Source organism: Ctenocephalides felis, unplaced genomic scaffold (genome assembly GCF_003426905.1).
Source record: "Ctenocephalides felis isolate EL2017-DRISC unplaced genomic scaffold, ASM342690v1 CF-g0.4_SCAFFOLD_01886, whole genome shotgun sequence".
Taxonomy (NCBI): domain Eukaryota; kingdom Metazoa; phylum Arthropoda; class Insecta; order Siphonaptera; family Pulicidae; genus Ctenocephalides; species Ctenocephalides felis.
In genome coordinates, this window is record NW_020538040.1 from 146,799,540 (window position 1) to 146,822,114 (window position 22,575).

Consider the following 22,575-nt stretch of genomic DNA (forward strand, 5'->3'; position numbering starts at 1 on the left):
TTGCTATTCAAACAAAAAGTAAAATTATTTTTATTACTGCAATGAGTTAGATGTTTAAAATACATGAGTAATATTACAATTTTAGTGTCATTGTTAAAAATTCGGAGACATGGCTCCATAGTTATGCCATTATATCTTTTTATAGCATCCGGTTTCAACAAAACTGTTAATAATTTACATTTGCGGTTTTAAATTTGAAAAGCAAAATTTTAGTTACAAACTATGACGAATTTAAGAGAAATGACACCTATCACGATTTATTGAACATCACGGCATGTTGAATGATCAATCATAAAAAAATCATTTCAAGTTGTTGACGTACAACTTTCTACTAATTACATTTATGATGCGATTTTGCTAAAGCAATCTTTGATAAATGTGGAAAGTATAAATATTATGAACAAGAGTAAAAGTTTTGTGATTACCACGTTTATGGCGAATTTGGTAATATAATATTTTCATTAGAGAATTTGATGATCAAAGTGAATAAGGTCATATGCATACAAATACATGTTAATGTACGAATTAGCAAATAAAATTAAATACAGAATACAGCCTTGAAAATACATCTATTATAAACGTCGTCACGTTTAATAAAACGCCGAATAATGTGTTTTTATCTTTTTTACATTTATAAGAATTGTCTATAGTTGGCGACAGAATTTGTGGTTTTTATAGCACTGCAATTATAATCCAATTTATTCTTGTCCTTCAGAGCAATGAACTTCGATCTTGAAAATATTAGTTCATTATATTTTATGAATATATTCTTAAAATTGATTATTTCTAAATGCCAGAGCATGTTTATGAGAAAAAGTATCATATAAAATTTAATTTACCACTACAATTTGAGTTTGGATGTTTTTTTCTTGAAGTGTAAGCATAAAGTTAAAACATGAAACCGCAGAATTTGCCAGAAGTAATAGGAGAACTTCGTATTATTAATTGTTTTTTATTTATTTTGCAAAAAATTATAAAATTTCCAGTGTTGTTGATTATGCAACAGAGAGCGATCTGTGAAATCCATCATATGCTGAAAACAAAATGAAATATTGTTTTGTATATATTTACGTCAGCTGCTTATAACATATATATATATATATATATATATATATATATATATACTAGATGACCCGACATACGTTGTCCTGTATCCACGTCTACAATTCAAAAGTTCAAAATTTTTTAATATCCTATCATATACTTTTTAATATCATATTTATGTCTTGCCTTTGTAATTCATTTATGGGCCTATTATCAGCAATATAAAAAATAGACAAATAAATATATATAGTACTTGCGGTAAAAAATAAACGATATCACACTTGATTTTACCACACAACATAATTGCTTCAATAATTTAATTTCTAAAGTACATTTTTCTTACTAATAATTTATTAAACATTATTACTTTAGTTAAAATCTTAGGTGAATTAATTTGTAAAATCTAGTTCATATGGCACTGTTCAATCTAAGATCATGAACTTGCTAAATATTTCATATCCAATGCCAAACAAATGAATTTTTGACACGCGTAACAAAATTCTAAATATTTTTTTTTAATAAGTAGAAATATTTTTTTGTACTGTCAAATAATTTAGCAAAATGCGAAGTTTAAAAAAAATAATGTATATGCAATTTTGGTCTTGCGTAATTTATTAAACTGAATTATATAATTTCATCTGCCAAATATATACTGTATCTTATATTATATTAATTTCTGGCACATCTCAGTAGCTTTTCGGCATTAATAATGTACGCATTACATTTTTCTTGTATATTATATTCTAATATTATCTAGGCTCATAATTTCATCTAAATTCAAATTTCAAGTGAATTGACAGTTCTAGCAGATGACAGCTTAAATGTTTCAATATCAAACTATTATAAATGGTTGTTTGTAATGTTTGCCATTTTTTTTTTTTTTTTTTTTTTTTTTTTTTTTTTTTTTTTTTTTTTATTGGCCTCGCTTACTCGAGCATTTAGCCACCTACATTATTCTATACAATCATATACAATCTTCAATTTTATACTATCTTCTTCTTCATATAATCCTATTCTTCTTCTATACTTCTTAACTAACTTATCTTCATTCTTCTTTTTTACTATCTTCTCACTTCATCTCCTAACCACTATTTCTTCTTTCTTCTATAATTCTCATTACTTCTTACTTCAACTCATTTTTAAATTCTAATTATCTAATTTTTATACATTTTGATTTTTTTACATACATTAGTACAATTCATAATTCTATTATTATTCCAACTAGTTAATATTATGTTTCAAATTCTGGCCGGAGATTCGAACTCGGAACCTCCAGCATGTGAATCGGGAACGCTACTCTTGAGCTAATCCCGCCACAAGTTTGCCATTTATTTCTACAATATTACAATTATTCATCAAATCTTACGAGGCCTTAATTATTTTTAAGTATACTTTATTAATTGTTTCATTATGAATTTTAAGTTTGATACAACCGTTTTTTATATAACTTACATAAAACCTTACACGTGGGTTGGGTAAAAGGACCAACTGAACCTTCACCTTGGAAAAGGTGTAAACAATAAAAAATAGTTAATAAAAAAAATAGTTCTTCCTACTCTGCTGATGAATATTACGTAATACCAGATTATTACGTAAAATCATTTTAAAATTAAAAATAAGAATGAGACCTGTTTGGTCCATGGCCGTCCCATGTTAGCTAGCTTTTGGGACAAGGAGGAACATAGTGCTATCTCTATTTTCACTGCTTTAGATCAGGTTGTCCGAGGCGGGTATCCATAGTCTCTCTAGTTTCTTCATTACAAAGTTAGTAATAATTGCAAGGTTTTAATATATGTGGTCAAGCATGGTGATTATAGAAAGTGGGCAAATGATGCTCAAAGGCTATTTGTTTAATTTTTTTAATTTTACATGCTCATTTATAGCTTTATAGTTGAATACAACGATTATGTTGTGTTGTGTACATGGTGTTACCATTAGTTGAAAACATTTCCAAAGAAATTTCAATTACCATACACGAACATGTTAGTTATGAATACATTATAGATAATGCAGCGTTCGAGAAATTAATAAACAAATTATCGCTAAGTCTATTCTAGAAAGTACTTGCAAAAGTTTCTCTGTGCTGATTTGCTATTCGCGTTTATGGTTCATTACAGAAATTGTTGCTTCTCGATACATTTTATGTGCAATCACAAAAACACGATACGACGAATCAAATCTACTAATTGATTTTCTTCGCTCTTGCTTCCATTAAGCTAAATAGCTTTGCACAGTGCAACCGTTGGCTCGGGCATTAAAACTTTGTCGTACACTCCAAAGACAATTTATGGTAACGGGACGCACACACCGAAAATTACTCGACGACCATATCATCACGAACACTCACAATATACAAATTTGGCAGAGGTAATACAAAAACATATACAACCAGCCAATTTATACTTTTAAGTCGTAAATTATTAATATCGAAAACTTAAGTCATTAAGCAAAGGACATGTACAAGGGGTCCATGGCGAAAGTTTCGAAAACCTAAAATCGAGGGACGGATTCAAATTTATAACGACGATAATACGTAGTCGATTGCATCGACGTTTTAATGTTGTTAACTTGATCACTTCAAGTAAAAGTATGAAATTTATGTATAGTTTTTATATTTTGTCAAACAACAAGAGATCATATATTAGTAGATTATCTTTTTTAAACTACTGGTGTTATGGCATTGTGCCTCGAGGCAAATTTTTAAAACTTCTCATACCAAAAATATTTTTTTTAAAAACATTCAAATTTTAATATTTTGAAATATTTTGGAAATTTCAAACTTTTCAAGGCAATCGCTCCGCTTTAGCTTTAGCCGTATATTTCATAGAACTGAAATTCTGATCACAAACACGAGAGAAAAAAAACTTGTTAGACTATTTTCATTATTTTATTAGATTAATGCACAACTTAAGACTAGTTATTTTTTAATATTTCTATTTGCTAAACGATTATTCTATTTCTAACTAATTTAACCCTATATCTGCACGCCACCGAGGCGTACATGAAGACAAGATAAATGGTTTTTGTACTTTTCTAAAAAAATAAAAAGACTTAGTTACTAAACCAGAGTTTTATATTTGCTGAAATAACCTTTGATGATATCACAAAGTATACAATGACAAAAGACGTAAAAATCACATGTTAAGCACAATACCGATCTAGGGTTAAACGTAGAGTAGGACGGGGCACAAATGTCCAATTTGACTTTCAGTAATTATACCAAATGAACTACTTCACAAAAACATAACACGTATCAAACTATTGTACTATCTTCAGTAAAATTCCCAGTTATTTACTTTACATCTAGTCCTTTTTTCCTCATAAGTTGGGTCAAAAAAGACTGCCAGCGGGGCAAACAAATCCAATGTCTCATTTTCAATAATAAAGGGATTTTGTGAAACGTAGCTAATATTATTTATCTAATGTGAGATACAAATTTCATGGGCACTTTTTTCTACAATTTTTTTTTTCAAAAATCACAATGTAGGTATATAAGGAGGCGTCCATTAATCACGTGAGGTTTTTAGGGGGAGGGGGGGGTTTGAGAAAAAATTGCTCGCTCACGTGATTAATGAACGCCCCCTAACCTTGATCTGATACTTCGTCATAAATATTTATCATAACGTAACTATTAAATTAATTTACTTCTTATAAAACTGCCTATTTTAACTTACTTTACTATTTTTTTTTAAATTTTCACAACTTTACCAGTGTAAAAGTCCTGTTGCTGCTTTTTACCTCAACCACATGTGAGCTTTTATAGAGGTTATATGAAAAAACTATTGAATTTATCTCAAAAATAATAATAAATCTTATAAAGAATTTAATTACGTATATTAAAAATTATATTCAGGTATAATACATTGAAGTTATTTACTTTACATCTACAAAAGAGCTCAAAACCAAACAAAAACTACCAATGAAAAATAAATACTTTTGTTATAGATATGGATATGTTCCATCTGCCACATTTTTGCCTTCTACTTCAAAATAGTATCGTGAAAAAATTTTATACTTTACTTGTGTTCGAGATAATTGTGGTGGACCTTTTAAGCCTTGCTCTACCCTATATGAATATTTTAAGTTAATATTCCTATCGTAGTAAGATTTATTTAATATCATTTTTACGCCAAAAAGTAATACGATCTTAAAAAGAATGCAAGAATTGGGTAAAATTAAAATATTTATCCAACAATTTATATTTGTTTTATCATGTTGACAAACTCAACATATAAAAATTGATGAGAATTGTATACGAAATATTTTTATTTGTTTTATATTTTCTTCTATCCAACGATGTATGCTGAAATTTCAAAGTATATATTTATATTTCTAACATGATGAATATATCTATTAAAATTTATTAATAGCCTATTAATTCTGTTCAACTTTGTGTAAATGCATTCGTTGAAGCGAAAGGAATCATGCGCAATATAATGAGTGATGAGATCTGAGAATTTCTCGGTACATAGATCAATTAATAGTTAATAAGTTCATTTTAACACAAAGTAAGTTATGTTTTTATAAATTTAGTTAAGAGTTATAGTTATTTCAATAAAAAAATAGTATCATTCCAATTAATCAATGTAATAGTAATATGATTGGATGGAATTGGATTTTAGTCGAAGACCCTAGACATTTCTGACAATTTAGGGGGTCCAAAAATCCTTAGAAATTTCTCAAGTGATAAATAGACGCCTCCTTATCAAAAATTCTGATACAGTTTTCTTATAACTTATTTGTGAATAACACACATACATTTATAGGCCCGATTGAGATATGTCGGAGAAATGTTAATAATTGCTAATAGTTATAAATTTTACATAAAAGTTAGGCTAAAAACTATTCTCAATTCTAAACGGGGAAAACTGGGTGCAACCAGCAATTACTTGTTTCCATTTAAACCTCGTGGCATATTACAATGCATTTTTTGTTTGCAATGCTCTTTGATACTGATATGTTCATTATGAAAGTTTTCATAAAGTTTAATATCATGTTTGATGCTGCCGTGGCTTTATGGATATATATTTCATATCGTTTGAGCTGGATTCCAACCACGTATTGGAGAGGACTTCTTATTATTTTGCTTATATATGTGATAAAGTTTCAACCTTTATATTTTGTGTGAAATATTCAAATGACTCGTAACGAAAGATCATGGAGATTTTTTCAATATATCATAATATAACAGATATTATAATATGGGTTTTGTGTGAAAGAAGCATACAATATAATAATAGTAATATAATTATATACATGATTTATAAAGCAATTAACGTTTTTATCTGCATCAACATAATCGTAGAAAGTTCAAAGAATTATGTATTATTATTTCTATTAGTTTCTAGATGGATATTATAGAGATATAAAAAACACATACGTTAGATACTACAAAAAGTACTTCGTGAAATATTCGGAATTGTTAACCAAAATCTAATAAAACTAGTGGTGCAGGGCATCGTGCCTTAAGTCAAATTGCTGGAACATTCCGTATCGTAATTTAAAATTTTAAAAAGTTTTGAAATTTTGTGAAAATTTAGAATTCTTTTTTCAAAGCTATCGCGCTAAGAAACTCTCTCAGGAATGAGATATCGAAGCGCGTAAGCGCCGCTTTGCAGTCTAACACTTTATAAATCTTGATACGGAATCCATAGAATTGTAAAAACAATTAAATTAAATTATTTATTAATTTTTTATAAAATATATAATAATTTGATCATATTTGATAATTTGATCATTTTTGACCGAAATGTTTTTTTTATTATATTTCCAAAATCGCTAATCTTGCCTTTTCAAAATTGTATCAGTTTAGTAGTTTATTTTGTCAATGCTTGGACGCTCTGTTCTCTCAAAAACTGATTTTCCATTTTTTGCCCCGTATCTTCGAAACGGCTGGACCTATCTTTGTCAAAAATAATCGGCACGTCTCCACATCAATAGAAATTGAATATTTTTTGAATCATTTAAATCGGTTGATTCGTGCTCTCGAAACCGTCGACGAATAATTGTATCCGTACAAACATACTCACACACACACGCACACACAAACGCGCTCGCGCGCTAATATATCTATTTTTTCTAAGGTATGCCAAAATGTTCAGAAACATTTGAAGCGTAAAAATATGGAAACATTTTTTTTTTGTATTTTTTGGGATTACTATAACTTCTACTGGGGAAGTTAATAAAATCTTATACTTTTTATTTCTAATCGCTAGAATATATGCTTTTGGTACCATAAAGCAATATTTTTGAAATATTGTGGTTATTATTACAAGAGCAATGCATTTGTTTTGTACTTGAAATTAAAGTGGATGGAACTGAATGTATAGAAATATGAACGTAAATACGTATCAATACTGTTTTAAGAAATTAAATTAAATCTCTTGAATTTTATAATATATTAACATAATTTTTACACTCTCTGTAAATTAAGAAAAAATCAATTACTCGTTCACTTGCGTTTTCCATTCGTGAATTTCAGATTTATATATTTATTCAGGAGACTTAAAGTTGAGATGAATGTATCGAGGGACAAAAGATCGTCAATAGAAACATTAAGTTCCTCTAGGGACTTTTAATATCATGTTTTTTATGTCAAAATATTTCATTTCTTTCGCCTCAGATTTAGGGTTTAGAGTCTTTGGTGAAATACATAACTTAGCCCAAGGCACGGTAGTAAAAAGATTTCTTTTAGCGTTTTCTTTTCACGATGTCTCTCACGGAAGCGAATAGGCAGGTGAAATATGATAAAATGATGTATAGGGATGAGAAATTGATATCGACAATATATTGTACGTTTTCCATAAATCATTGTGAAGATAAAATGAAAAGTGGAATACTAGGTTTTTAATTATAAAAAAATAATATAATTCGGTATAAATAAATAATTATAAATTGGCATCATTTTTTATTATAATAATTTAGTTTGCAGTACATTATTTTGTTCATTTATTTATTCAGTCGTATATCTATTAGTGTCTAATGTAGGAAGCTAGGCCATATGCTGATATAGATACCTTTCTGAAACCACAAATTATTTATAAAAGTTTTGTTTTGTTTACAAGGATTTTTATTCAATTTATAATTTATAATGCATATTTTTTTTATAAAAATCATGTATAATAACGATATAACATTTTATAATAATACTAGCTGTACCCGATCGCACGTTGCTGTGTTGAACATACAATAACCCTTGCATTATTTTTTTTATGTAAAATTGAATCTTTGTAGAGCTCAAACACCTCAATCAAATCCAGACAATCAATAATAACAACTATAATAATTAAGTAAGAGAGTAAAATGTAGGGTTATTATATTTTATATTTGAATTATGGAAAAATACACAGCATACAAACCATTAATAAATCGTTATCAAGTTTCAAAATAAACTATGAGTTCATTTATTTTTCGTTTATTTATTAATATAAAAGCAATAAATTTTTATTTTTAATAAATGGACAAAAATAAACTATAGTCTAACAAGTATAAACCTAACTAATAATCTAATCCAAAAAATGATTATTTTTATAAAAATGATCGTGACTCGAGACAGCTTTGAGGAGAAAATAAATTATTTATTGCAAATTCGAACGTGGTACTCCTGAATTGAGTAAATAATAATAAAAAATAATGAATAAAGAAAAACGGTTTATAGATTTAATTTTTTGCATCTTTCATGTTTAGGTCATTATTATTTTAAAATATCAAAACTAATAGACTTTTCAAATAAACTATTAAGTTTATTTATTTTATCTGATGGTGTATAAAATTATTCTAAAAAAAATCATACATTTTCATTTTGGTCAAGAAAAAGATGTAAAGTCTTATATATCTGAAGTGATATAAATCTAAAAAAATTCTTCGATTATATTTTATGAAATTTTTTTGCGAGTTTTCTTAACTTGATACTGCAAATTAAAAGTGCTATGGGACTAATATTAAAATAGTTGGTATTGGTATTTTGCCTTGAGGCAAGTTACATGAACTTCCCGATATGTTTAAATAATCGACGTAATCAATAAAAAATAAATTAATTTATGAGTGATTAAAAGTATTCCGAGTAAATTTATTACACATAATCGTAAGGCCGTAATATTTCAGCAAGTTCTATAAGATCATGATATGTATCGCCAAAAAAGTTCCATATAAATCAGCTTAAATTTTTTTCAACAGTTAGTTCAAGAAAACGGCTCGGTAGATTTCACCTAAAACTAATCAGTATCATTATTAATTAATATCTTCCGAACAGTTTTTGATTTTTTGAAATCGATTCGATAGCATGAGCTTAAATGTGGACGAAGAGTTTAACACTTTTTCCAATCACAAAGAAACGGCTCGGCCGATCGTCGCACAAAACTGAGAAAGATAATCCACACGAAAAACATCGATTGACCTTTAATTTTTGAAATCGGTCCAGCCGTTTTTGAGAAAACGTCGATTTTTGGCAAAAAATTTGTTCACACTGGTCTCATTCGATTCAGTTGGCTTGAAACGTCGAGAAAACATAAAATTAGCGAATCGGGTTTTTTTAATGAAAACATAAACTTCTCCTTCGGGAACTTAATTATTGTAATTTTCATGATCAGAACTTACTACTTGTAGAAAATTTGTCAAACCATATAGGCAGACTTCAATTTTCGACTTCAATACTTTTTCGATTACGAATATCCATCCTTTTCTCACCTTTATCTTCAACCCCACACCTTTAACCTTTCGGTTTCCTCGTAAAGACTTTTCTTTTACAGCTTTTGAACAAAAGGACAAACTGACAAGGCAGGCGCATTGAGTGGAAGTAGCACGCGTATGCGTGTTTGTCGTTTCGTTTAAATTCGCCCGAGATTAAATTATAATATTAAACTCGTTGTCTCCTGTTAGATTTTATCATATTATCCTACTCTTCGAGGGAAATGGAAACAACATATTGACTCGAAATTATTTGCCTCTCAAGATTACGAGAAAGTTTTATATCGACAATTTGTTAGATCTGTATTTAAAGTTTCTTTAAGTTGGGAAATCGAGGGATGAAATGAGTCCGGGGTTGTTGTAACAGATGTTGGAAGGACTTGCGAGATTAATGTAATTGGAATTTATCAATATATACGAAGTAGTTTTATTCATCATTAGCGAACTTATGTCTATAATTTTTTGTAACAATTTAGTATTATTTAGATTTGAATACGCACAAATGAATAAGGAAATAATGAGAAATATAAAGACTAGTTAACGAGAAAAAGACTGTGATAATTAGTTGAAGTAAGACTGTGACAATTAGTGATTTATTCTACCTGACTCTTTGAAAGAGAAATAATAGACGTTAAAGCAATAGCTCATTAATAAAAGCAAAAATGGTCGAGCTTTCCAGTAATTAGACAAAATAAAATATTGACGCAAACCTTTTGTTTGCAGTTCTAAACAAAGTTACAAAAGGATTCCTGTGTGTAAAAGTATAAAATAGTAACTTCACATATAGCTTTGTAGATAAGTTTACAATCTAAACTTTAGGTAATTGTTTTTCTTACAATTATATGGATGGTAATTAGATTTCCTGAAATCCATGACATGTCTAAAGGTATATAGACACAGACTTCATTAAAATCAATTAATGAAGCATAAAAAATTGAAATAAACATTGTTTTGCAATTTTAGATCATAATTTGTTAGTTACATATAAATATAATGCTTTTAAATTGCATTTTTTTTAATTATTTTTTTTATGAACAGACAAAAATATATTACAGTTTGTGAAGTTTACAATATAAATATCTGCGTAGTATAAATGATAGATCTAATAATTAATAAGGGTCAAGTTTATACTAGAAATTCACAAAGCAGTCACAGGTTGTCCAGACAATCATAAATAATGCTTTCTGGTTTAATACTACAAATTTTAAAGTAGATGTATTTTACCACACTAACAAAACTGTTTGTTCCGCTTGTTTTAAATATATCAATTTTTGTTCGCAAATTATATGAAATGAGTTGATAATTATCAATATTTAGCACTAATCAGCACGTCTCCCCATCAATACGAATCAAATGTTATGAATTTTGAATTAGTGAAATCGGTTGATCGGTGTTCCCGAAATCTTTGACGAAAAATTGTATCCGCACATACATACGCACACACACGTACGCACACACACACGCACATATCCATTTTTTCTAAGGTATGCCAAAATGTTCAGATACCTTTGAAACGTATAATTAAATAAAAATTTCAATTTTTGATTTTTTTGCGATTACTATAACTTGCCCTACGGAAAGTTAATAAACTTAAAAATGTAAGTAAATAACTTTCTTATCTCTAAATCCGAGTGCAAAAACTGGAATCAAGCGCTTAAACTGGTACATATTGCGCGCGGTCTATTTTTCAAGACTTCAATTAATTTTTATAATTAAACCACTTCTCATAGGTCTACAATATTTTAAACTGTTTGGTTTGACTATCAAACCAAACAGTTCTATCACCATGCCAAGTTTTATCAGAGTCCCAGAAGGGTTAACTTGAGGTTCTCTTTGTAAGAAAAAATGATGTGATATGAAATAGGCAAATTAGTGAACAAAACAATCGACAGTGCAATATATCACGAGCTCACAAACAAAGACTAACTGACGGTGACTACAGACAGCACAAAACAAAGCCTTACGGCTAGCACTCAACAAATCAAGGGAGCCACTGATGAGACTATTACTCTACAAAATATATACATTGACAGACTAACGTACCGGCGATACTCGAACAAATGAAGAAGCTCACTGGAATTTTTTACCAGAAATTTAGGAATCATCCCAATAATAATTTCCAAGCCCTAGGCCGATATACACCAGAAATGGTTTAGTATGGCGAACACGCCATGCCAAACTATTGCCTGATTGATCCCAAGTAAATCATACTTGTCACTCTGAATATCCTTTAGAGCGAATAAATCTCTCGTATACTTTTTTTTCTTGTGTAATTATTTCTCATTATAAATATTGGTGTGTGATGTTTTTTGAGGAAATCTGCTTTTCTCATTTTTTGTCACAATTATGACATAATTTTTATATTCTAAAAACAATAAGTTTTTTACAAAAAAACATATGGATACGATATCTACGGGTAAATATCAAAAAAAAAAATCACGAGCCTTAAAATTGTTTTCGATCAAATCAAAGTAATTAACAATAATTTATGTGCTCATACAAAGGCACATATATAATAATTTTTATGAGACATATCAACCTTGCATTTGTGTATTTTAATATTCTACTCGGTATTTGTTATATGAAACAGTTCATTTGTTGATTAAATCTGAAAACGTTTAATGAACGCTCCGCTCAATCCATCTACAAAGTTGCATTCGGTATAGAGCCAGGAGCAGTAGCAGAAGCAGCTTCTCGTCGTTTCGAATGTACTCGTGTAACTTTGTAGCACTTGGCCACCCCTTTGTTTGCACTTTTGTGTTTGGTGTATTGTGTTTCATGCTGGTAGTTGATTCGATGCAATGCCCTTTGTAAAGCTGCTTTTATACACCAATTATCCAATGGTAAATTACAATTTACGAAAGCAGTGCTGTCAAAGATACCGAAATGTAAGGAGACACAATCAGATCAGTCGGGGAAGCGGTCAAGTTGATACTGTTTCGGGGGCGTCCATTAATCAAGTGAGGTTTTTAGGGAAAGGGGGGGTTTGACAAAATCACGAAGTATCACGTGGGGGAGGGAGGGTTATAATAAGACATCACGTGTATTTATTTTTTAACTGATTTTTTTTAAATTTTCAAAAAAAAAAAAAAAATTACAGATTTATCACGTAACTAAAAATGCACGTAATGTTTGGAGAGGGAGGGGGAGTAATTTTGAATATCACCATGTATCACCATATATCACCAACGGGAAGGGAAGCTCTAAAAATTCTTAAAAAATCGCTCACCTGATTAATGAACGCCCACCTTATTGATTGTGTGTAGCACTGACCATTATCTATCTGATAAGATTATTATTAGATTTTATTGTAATACTTATGAGATATATTGTAGCAAGGCTCGAAAAGTCTATTTTTACGTAATTTCATATTTTTTGTAATTTAAAGTAAAAATCTTATACCACTACTACTTGATATCAAGCTGACCTGGATGGATATCGAACCCTGAACCTTTGATTACCAAACAAAGCTTTTAAGATGTGTATACACGTACATACAAAATTTCTTTAAAACATATTTATTAATTTTTTTACGTCTTACTATGATATATGAATTTTAGAATTTTAGAAATGCAGTTTCTTGCAATATGCGTATGTTGCAATAAATATGAATTTTTCATCAAACTTTAAAAAGGTATTTAATACTTTATTTTTTTTTTGGTTAACACAGTTCTAGGTTAATTTATTTGCACCTGTTGTTGATTTTTAACACGACTATGGGAGATAGGACATTTTTCAATAGTATTTTTAAAAATTTTAAAATCTCTTAAAATTTTTAATCAATGAAATTCTATAGAATTATTTCAAATATAAGCATATGTGTTTTTACGCATACCATACTAGGTCTTTTGTTGGGAATGTCGTACTCAATACCTCTTAGTTATAATACCGATTACAACCTCCGCTTATCTCTTGCCTCCTGTCTCCATGGAAACCGCCGATTGGATTACTTTGTGGGGGGAGGCTCTAGAATTCTATAATTTTCACTCTTATTTAAACTTTTGTCCTAAATAATAGTCGAAAATATGTCGTAAATTTTTATTGTCCAACAATTTAGAGCACGTAGAAAACAGTTTTAAGAAATTAAGGTGATTAGTAGATGGCTTACGCAATAAATGAAATACTATTGGTCAAGATTTGACCAGAGCTTTTTCCTATTTCACCTGGTACACTTCGGATATGGAGTATAAATGTATGAATATAAATATCTGTAACTCAAAATAATTGAGAGACTAGTAAAAATAACGAGAGAAGGTTATAGATTGAAGATCAATAAATATTGCGTCACCATAAAACAATTCAGTAAAACAACTGTTTAGTTTACGATATATATTGATCTTTACTCTACAACCTTCTCCTCTCGTTATTTTTGCTAGTATCTTAGTTATTATAAGATACATGTATTTATATTTATACATCCATACCCCTATCTAGAAGGGTGTAGAGTTAAATAGAAAAAGCTCTGGTCAAATCTTGACCAACTATATTTGGAATGAAATGCACTGTATGAAAATCCTTTACCACCACTGCCAATCTAATATGCTAGATATAGAATTACATTCAATGAAACTCTATATACGAGTACGTCGTTTCGAGCGCGGGAGTTGTCGTGTTTTTGATCACATCCTTTTATTAATTGTCATTGTCACTTTACATAGGAATTCTTTTCATCATGTAATAGTCAAGGTTGGTCCACTGTGTCCCACATTCAAATTATACATTTAGCGATGACTCGCCCAAATTAAATTTTCGACTTATGAATAGAATTATTACGGTCTATTATTTTATTCCAAAATGTTATGTCAACTTTAATTGGATGGATATGGTTGTGCTTGTGATGCTATAGGGGAGACTGGGTACGGTTGTGTTAGGGTACGGTAGTGACACTCGGCATAACAGATAAATTATGCTGATTTTGAGAAAGGGTTAAACGGGAGAAAGATGTAGTATGTTTGTTCGAACAAGTTCCCATCATTGCATGGAGTCAGCGTTTTACATTAACATGATCTGTAGACCGCGTTACCTTTAAGACTCAAAAGTAAGATTTTTTGTTCGTTTACTTTTAATAATAACTGTTTTTTGTATACAGATAGATAGATCACTTTGTTTCTTATTTTGCTGTGAGTTGAACATTAATAGTTAATTACCAGCAATTGGTTTTTGCGTAGATAATTTGGACCAGTCATAAGTGTGCGTTGGGTACGGTTGTGACAAATTTTGTGGGTACGTGCGGTTGTGACATGTATTTGTAGTCATTTTTGGATGAAGATTAAACAGATAAAGAAAAATCTAACTTAACGAAAGAGAAAGGGAAAGGAAAATTTTATACAAGAAAATAAAGATTTTACAAATTATTCTTGTTTACTTTGTTTAAAAAAATATGTTTTGTAATATATTGTTATATTATATGCAAAAGCTTTGTTTGAATGATTATGTAGTTTTGTGTTACATATTTCTGACAAAAAAGTCGTTATAAACTATTTTGGTATACTAAGGTTTGATTTTCTGTTCTTTTATTTGTGGCTTCTAGCGTTTAAAACTTTTTTTTAAGTTTGAGTAGAAGTTACTTCTTCAAGAATAAGTCACATTGATTTAAATTAATATATACACTGGTATAAAAATCTAAATATATACAAAACCTTTCTGGAAACCATTGCAGACTTATAAGATATCAAATGCTATTGAACCGATATAATTTCAAGAATCAAAACGCTTTCATCTATCTTTTATATTTGACTACATTTATCATTTTCCATTTATACAGTGAAAACCGACTTTTTTCACTAAAAAACCGGTTTTCAAATCCCATAATTTTTGCCAAAAAACCGGTTTTTGAAAATCGACAAACACTAGTTTATACCTTTTGTCTTTTACCGTATGTTTATGCCTGTCACAACCATCCTTGGGATGTGGACGGTTGTGACAATCGCCTTTTCTTGTTTGATTTTATGGCTAATCCATCTATCGTATTTAAGTATTTCCAAGAAGACAAATGTTCAAGTTACCATATAATTTACTTTTCTCCCAGCTAAATGGTAAATTAACAAAATCATTGCTGATTGAAGAAATGTGGCACAACTGTACCCTGTCTCCCCTACTATAAATTGGAACAGAGTTTGTAATGTTGTTTAAAAATCAGTAAACACGCCCTCAGAAACTTTTTTTGCTTCGATTTCAAAATCGCAGGCACATGGAATGATCGCAAGTAATTATTCTTTCGTTGTTTTCTAAAACATGCGCGGCCTTTGTAGACCTCGCTAATTAACCGTCAATTTTCACAATATATTCGATTCTGTCGGTAATAATACATGTTTGATATTTTCTCCTGTTGTCTTGCCCCACTTGATTTATGTTCCGTGACAAAATAAACACACATTGAACTAAATTGATGCCGTGTCGGCCGCAGATCAAATTATTTTCGTTCTTGTTTATAAATCGGGGCATTGAAAATTTCTTATTAAAAGGGAATGTCTAATTAAAAAATAATGAATGGAAAACGTCAATAATATATTCTGTATTGTAGATACAATAAGTGCACACAATATTATATCGGATCAAAGTTTAGACTCAAAACTTTTTTTTAATGTTAAATCGCACTTAATTTTATAGGAACTTTTTCTTTGTATTTATTTTTTTATCACACACATTATATATAAATATATATATATATATATTAGGGTGGTCCTTAAAATGGTCATTTTCGAATTTCTTTGCTCCCAGGGGCTCAAATGGTTCCAAATCGATAAAAAACAATTCTCTGAAAGTTTTAGCTCTTAATATTAACGTTTAGATAGAGCGCAATTCAATCAAAGTTTTGTATGGAAATAGCATGGAAAAATTTTCAAAAATTTTAAAAATGTATTCTAGATATAATTTAGCGAACAAATGAATGAATAAAACTCATTCATTTATCGCTAAGTTATACCTAAAACATTTTTTTTTAATTTTCAAAATTTTTTCCATGCTCTTTCCATACAAACTTTGATTGAATTGCGCTCTATCTAAACGTTAATATTAAGAACTAAAACTTTCAGAGAATTGTTTTTTATCTATTTGGAACCATTTGAGCCCCTGGGAGCAAAGAAATTCGAAAATGACCATTTTAAGGACCACCCTAATATATATATATATATATATTTATATATATATATATATAATTATACTCCTGTAAGAGTTATTAATTACTCAACACACATACTCGTGGGCCCTTCAGTTCAAATTAGTAGTATCAACAACAAATATTACATGAATAATAAATGTTAATTGAAAAAAGTGCACCGAACAAATTCATTTATTTTTTTGTTTATTATTACATATTAAAAAACTAATAAACTGAATATTTATATGCAAATCGTTGCGAATTAATAAATCGCTATAAATTGGAAAATGTTCATGAAAAATGCATCTCTACAAATTATTACAAAATATAATACACTCTAGGTATATAATACACATGTAAGATTTTACAACATAGTTATTATATTTACATTTCAGACAAATTAATGAATTTCGAAATAATACAAAAAATGACACACGATGATAAGAATCGCACACAATGATATAAAGCAAATTTTGCAGATTTTGCTATGTAATTACTAATAAAAATTATATTTATTGTGATAGACAATCCTAGTTATTATTTTTCAAGAATTTTCGATTAAAGTCCATAAACTATAATACAAAAATAATGCGAATTATAAGATATATGTGAAGGTCATTGCAAGGATGAATAAAATTGTATAACCCTGACATAAGATGTGTGCAGGATTTTTTTTCTAATTTTTGAGGTTTAAATGGAAGTAATATTTTCAATTTGTCATTTCATTTACAAAATTCAGTTTTCGACGTTTAGCAATATAAATCTAAATTATTTGTGTATATTTTTTTAATTAATAAAAATGACATATGAATTAAGTTTTCATTCAGAACCAATGTTGACATAACTAATTATCTAATAGGGTAGGACGGGGCACAAAGGTCCAATTTGACTTTCAATAGAAACCAAATGAACTACATCTCAACACTCAAACTATGTTCAGTAAAATTTTCAGTCAATTCTTAACTATAGAAACATGTTTTTTCTTACTATTTTTCTAAAGTTTGTCATGTCTCTTTTTACTCTATAGACGGGACAAAAAGGGACAGCCAAGTGGCAAACGGTTCCAATGTTTCATTTTTAATTTTACAAAATAATAGCTACATTGTTTAACTAATACTAAATACAAATTCGAGACATATTTTTACAAGGATAACACTGTATATAGCCCTGATTTAGTATATTGTCAGAAATATGCATAAATAAAGATACAATAACTATTAATTCAATTTATGTCTTGTAAAATTGTTTTTTAAATTTATTTTATATTTTGATTTACAATTTTTTATTGTTTACACCTTTGCCAGGGTAAAGGTTCAGTAGATCGATTTTACCCCATCAACATGTAAGCTTTTATAAAGGTTATATAAAAAAACTTTGTTAAATCTAACTTAAAAATAACAACGAAAGATCTTCATTCAATCGACACGACGACAAATCACAATCGATCGTATAGATATGATTCCATCGAGAGCGAATGACGAACAGTTCGGGCGTAACGCAACTTCCGTTGCATTATCACAGATTTACACCCTAGTCGCGCCTAAAGAAGTTTTACTTTAAAAATGCTTTTGTTATAAATATTGATACATGGCCGTTTATCTCCTAAAATGGTATTGTTAAAAAAATTTATACTTATTTGTTTTCGAGATAATGGTGTTGGATCTTTTTACCCACGGACCTGTAACCACTGCCCTATCCTATATTAAATCTAATTGTAGGACAATACATGAGTAAGCGGACAAAATTGAAGGTGCTTATATGAGTGTTTTCTATTATTCTTTGGTGTCCAAAATTTCATATGAGAGAAATATTATTTTGAATGGTTTGATATGGTCTTGTTAATCACCAATAATCGAGTGCTATGTCGTATATCCGAAAAGTCACTAACTGTCCATGACAGGTCAAAGCTTCAGCCTGTGGTGGTGTCACGCAAGTTTTACGCTCCATAAAAGTTAATGAACTAATTTAAATACGTGACACGAGATGGTGTGTTCGGCCTTGTCTGTTCCCAACACAATGGAGTTATCAAACGCGGAACACGTCTTGAAACGACATTTGAATAGTTCAAAACACAATTGCATCGCCTTGATATATACACGGAATGACTAGAATGCGCGTCCATCAAATAATTTCTAATTCAATTAATGGAAACGGCGGCCGAAGGAAACACACTACAATGCTATTTATTAAATGTACATAGGAATGTTATGAATACACAATCGAATTTAGTAATTATTTTTGCGATAGGAACGCTTTTGTTCTTCACATGATATGCCACCGTTTCATAATTATGAAATAACTTTAATTATATTAACACTGGGTTTACGGGGCCCGTCAATTTAACGGAATTCAATATTAAATGCTGACAAAATTGTAGAACTAATATTAATTAAGGGGGCGTCCTGTATTTTTGAATCCCCCTGCCCTTGGTGATACATGGTGATATACAAAATTACCCCCCTTCCCCCACCAAACATCACATGTATTTTTAGGTACGTGAAAAAACTCTAAACTTTTTGAATTTATTTTTGAATTGCTTGAACTTTTTTAAAAAAAGTTAGCTAAAAATTAAATACACGTGATATTTCGTGATTTTTGGTTCAAACTCCCCCCTCCCCCTAAAACATCACGTGATTAATGGTAAGGTGACCATACGTCCCAGATTGGCCGGGACAGTCCGGATTTTCCGCCTTGCGTCCCGGCTTTTTCTAAAAGCAATATTTGTCCCGGTTTTAGGTGTTTTGCCCCGGATTAAAAAAGATAGAATACATTTTATTTTAAAACATTAATTTAACGAATTTCCGTGGAGATAGATATATACGAAATGCCCATTCACCAATAAAAAATATTAAACCTTCAATATAAATGTTTTTCTTTCCAAGATTCACGTTAATTTGTTCCAATTATTATATGCGTTATTTGATTTGATGTGGTAGGAATAGGTGTACGAAAAGTGTGGATATGACTAGTGTTGAACAAGTGACAGCAGGAGTATCGCAAGGCTCCGTCCTGGGTCCTTCGTTGTAATGTCTATATACACGACATCCCCGCTGATGCCAATATTAATCAAACATATTAATGTAATTTGAAATTACATATTGATTGAAGTAATATACATGTTAGTCGATTATATAATGCCATGTGTAATTCCTCTGCAAACTGTAACTTTAAACTAAACAAAACTTAACTTAGCTTGTGATTGACGCATATATTCCCTTCCTTCAATAGTTAGTGATTTTAGAATTAATACACAAAATGTAAAATTAAAAAAAAATGCTGGAGACATTACAGACATAATTTACTTAATAAATTTTAGCAATTGATTTGTATCGAAATTTTCGTGTTTTGGTTCTGTTTTAAGTAAAGAGCCTATACTTTTGTTTTACAAAAAACATTCATTCTATATCACTCACTGACGAATTCGATATTTTTCATTCAAAGAGAGTAAATTCAATGTTTGACAAATTAATTTCATTTAATTGACCTGATGCAAATTGCTGAATTGGTTCAAAACCCATTGAACTGTCGACTCTCTCGAATGATGAATGCATGCGAACACGTCCATGGCAGTCGCTTTTCAAATGCAACGCAATCTTCTTATACACGAACAAAATTCAATATTCATATATTAATTGACAAATTGGTTCTATATCACGCCATGTGATAATATCTCTTTTTGCTGCTGCGAGTGAATGCGACTTTATTTCAAGTACATACTTCCGTGTACAGAGTTTTTTTACGTACATTAGTGTTTTTGCTTTAGCAGAAGCTCTTAGAAGCAGATGGAAATTATAATAATATTTGTATGAGAAAATATTTATGTATTACTGCGAGGATTTACATGTGATGCACATTGGATGTCTTAATGCTTCCAACTCAAAATGGACATTTTATATTTCATCTCTTGTAATTACATAGGGGGACTGGATTTATAGCATATTTTAATAAAAATTACATACATTTTTATATTATAAATATTTTATGTTTATATATTGATCAGTTTTCATAAATTGATAACTGAATTCTGTAGTCTTAATTTATTGAATAAATTTTATAAAAAAATCGACAATATACGTCTTTAGGAAAAACTACATAGGTAAATAATGTAGCTTCTATATCAGAAATCTCTTATAATTAAACAATTATACTTTGGGTGTTTTTGCCCTGTATGGGGTAAACAGGGAATGATGGTAATTTTTAGAAAAAGTAGCAAATAAACATAAGTCTATATTTTGGCAAAAACTGGGAAATTGAAAGGATAATTGATGCTGAATGGGATATTTCACTCGTTGATGCATCTAATACAGCTCAGCAATGAATCGCAAAAGATGTGTACGGTATTTTCCAGCTTGATAACTAGATAGAATATAATACTATAATATAATGAAAATAATACATTTTTGTTTAATATAATAATAATTAGAGTATCATTATATTTTATCTCTCGAATGAAAAAGAAATTGCAATTGCTTTCAAATATGTCATTATTTAATACAATGTGTTTTGTATATCACAATTTTCAATTAGCAAATTTGCTAAATGTCCTAAACTGTTCAGTGGTAAATCTATATTATTAATAAAAAAGGCAAATCTTTTGACTTTTTCCATATATTGATTATAAATATCCGTACTGACATTCTGAACGTTTTTTTTCTGAATTCTATATCTGGAATATCTTTTTTAATAATAATATATACTTAATGTTCTACGATCACTATCTCTCTATCGCTGGATCAAAACATTTTTATCGATACAACAGTTATCTTGGCATAAGTTATGTGTTTACATTTATTATGAGTGTATCTTTGAAGAAGTACATCGTGTATATTCTTATGTTTATTTATTTATATACATACGAGTAATTTTATGTATGCATCATGTGTTTTTATTGAAGCTTCATATTTCTGTGGACTCGAATTTGCTGACTACACGTCCATGAGACAATAATGTCAAATATTTACGAGTCAACTTTTCATAAAATGTAGGATATTTTCTATCATATCTATGAGAATTAAGTGGTATTGAAATTTTATTTGAGCCAACTTTATTTTGGTAAATTACAAAATTTTTTGAGAATAACTGTTATTACAATCTTTATTATATTATATTATGTAGTCAATTGAATGAAATTGCTGCAACCCTCCTATAACGCGGTTTTCGTTCAGCAGCACATAAGTTCTTCCCGCGAAACATGTGAATGTCTCAAGTAACTTGATATTGTAAGAAGATTTGAGTATGAGTATTAATATTTGAGTATTATCAACAATTTTATATTGCAATATATTCATATAAACATGCTAGTTAATATCATAGTTGAGTATGAGTACTACATCGGTTTTAGTAGTGTCAGAGCAGTTTTACTTTTACTTTTTCAATGTTAGTCTTTCAAAAACAACTCTGCTAAAAAATAAATTTCGTAAAAAATTATATATCTCATAAAATTCCTCTGTACGGATGTATCAATGAAAACTCCTCTTACGCGGTTATTCGAATTTTGATAAAACTTTTTCGAGTTTGTTAAAGGGAATTTTTAAGATGTAAATGGTTATAAAAATATAGTGATATTGTAGAAATTAATGCAAAAAATAACAAGTCATTGTTTGACATTGAAAACATTTTGAAGACATTGAGAACTGTCATCTGTCAGAAATTTTAATTCACTTATGAGTTTAGACAATATTAGAATATAATATATTCATGATGAATATGAAAATTGTAATGTCTACATTATTATTGCCGAAAAGCAG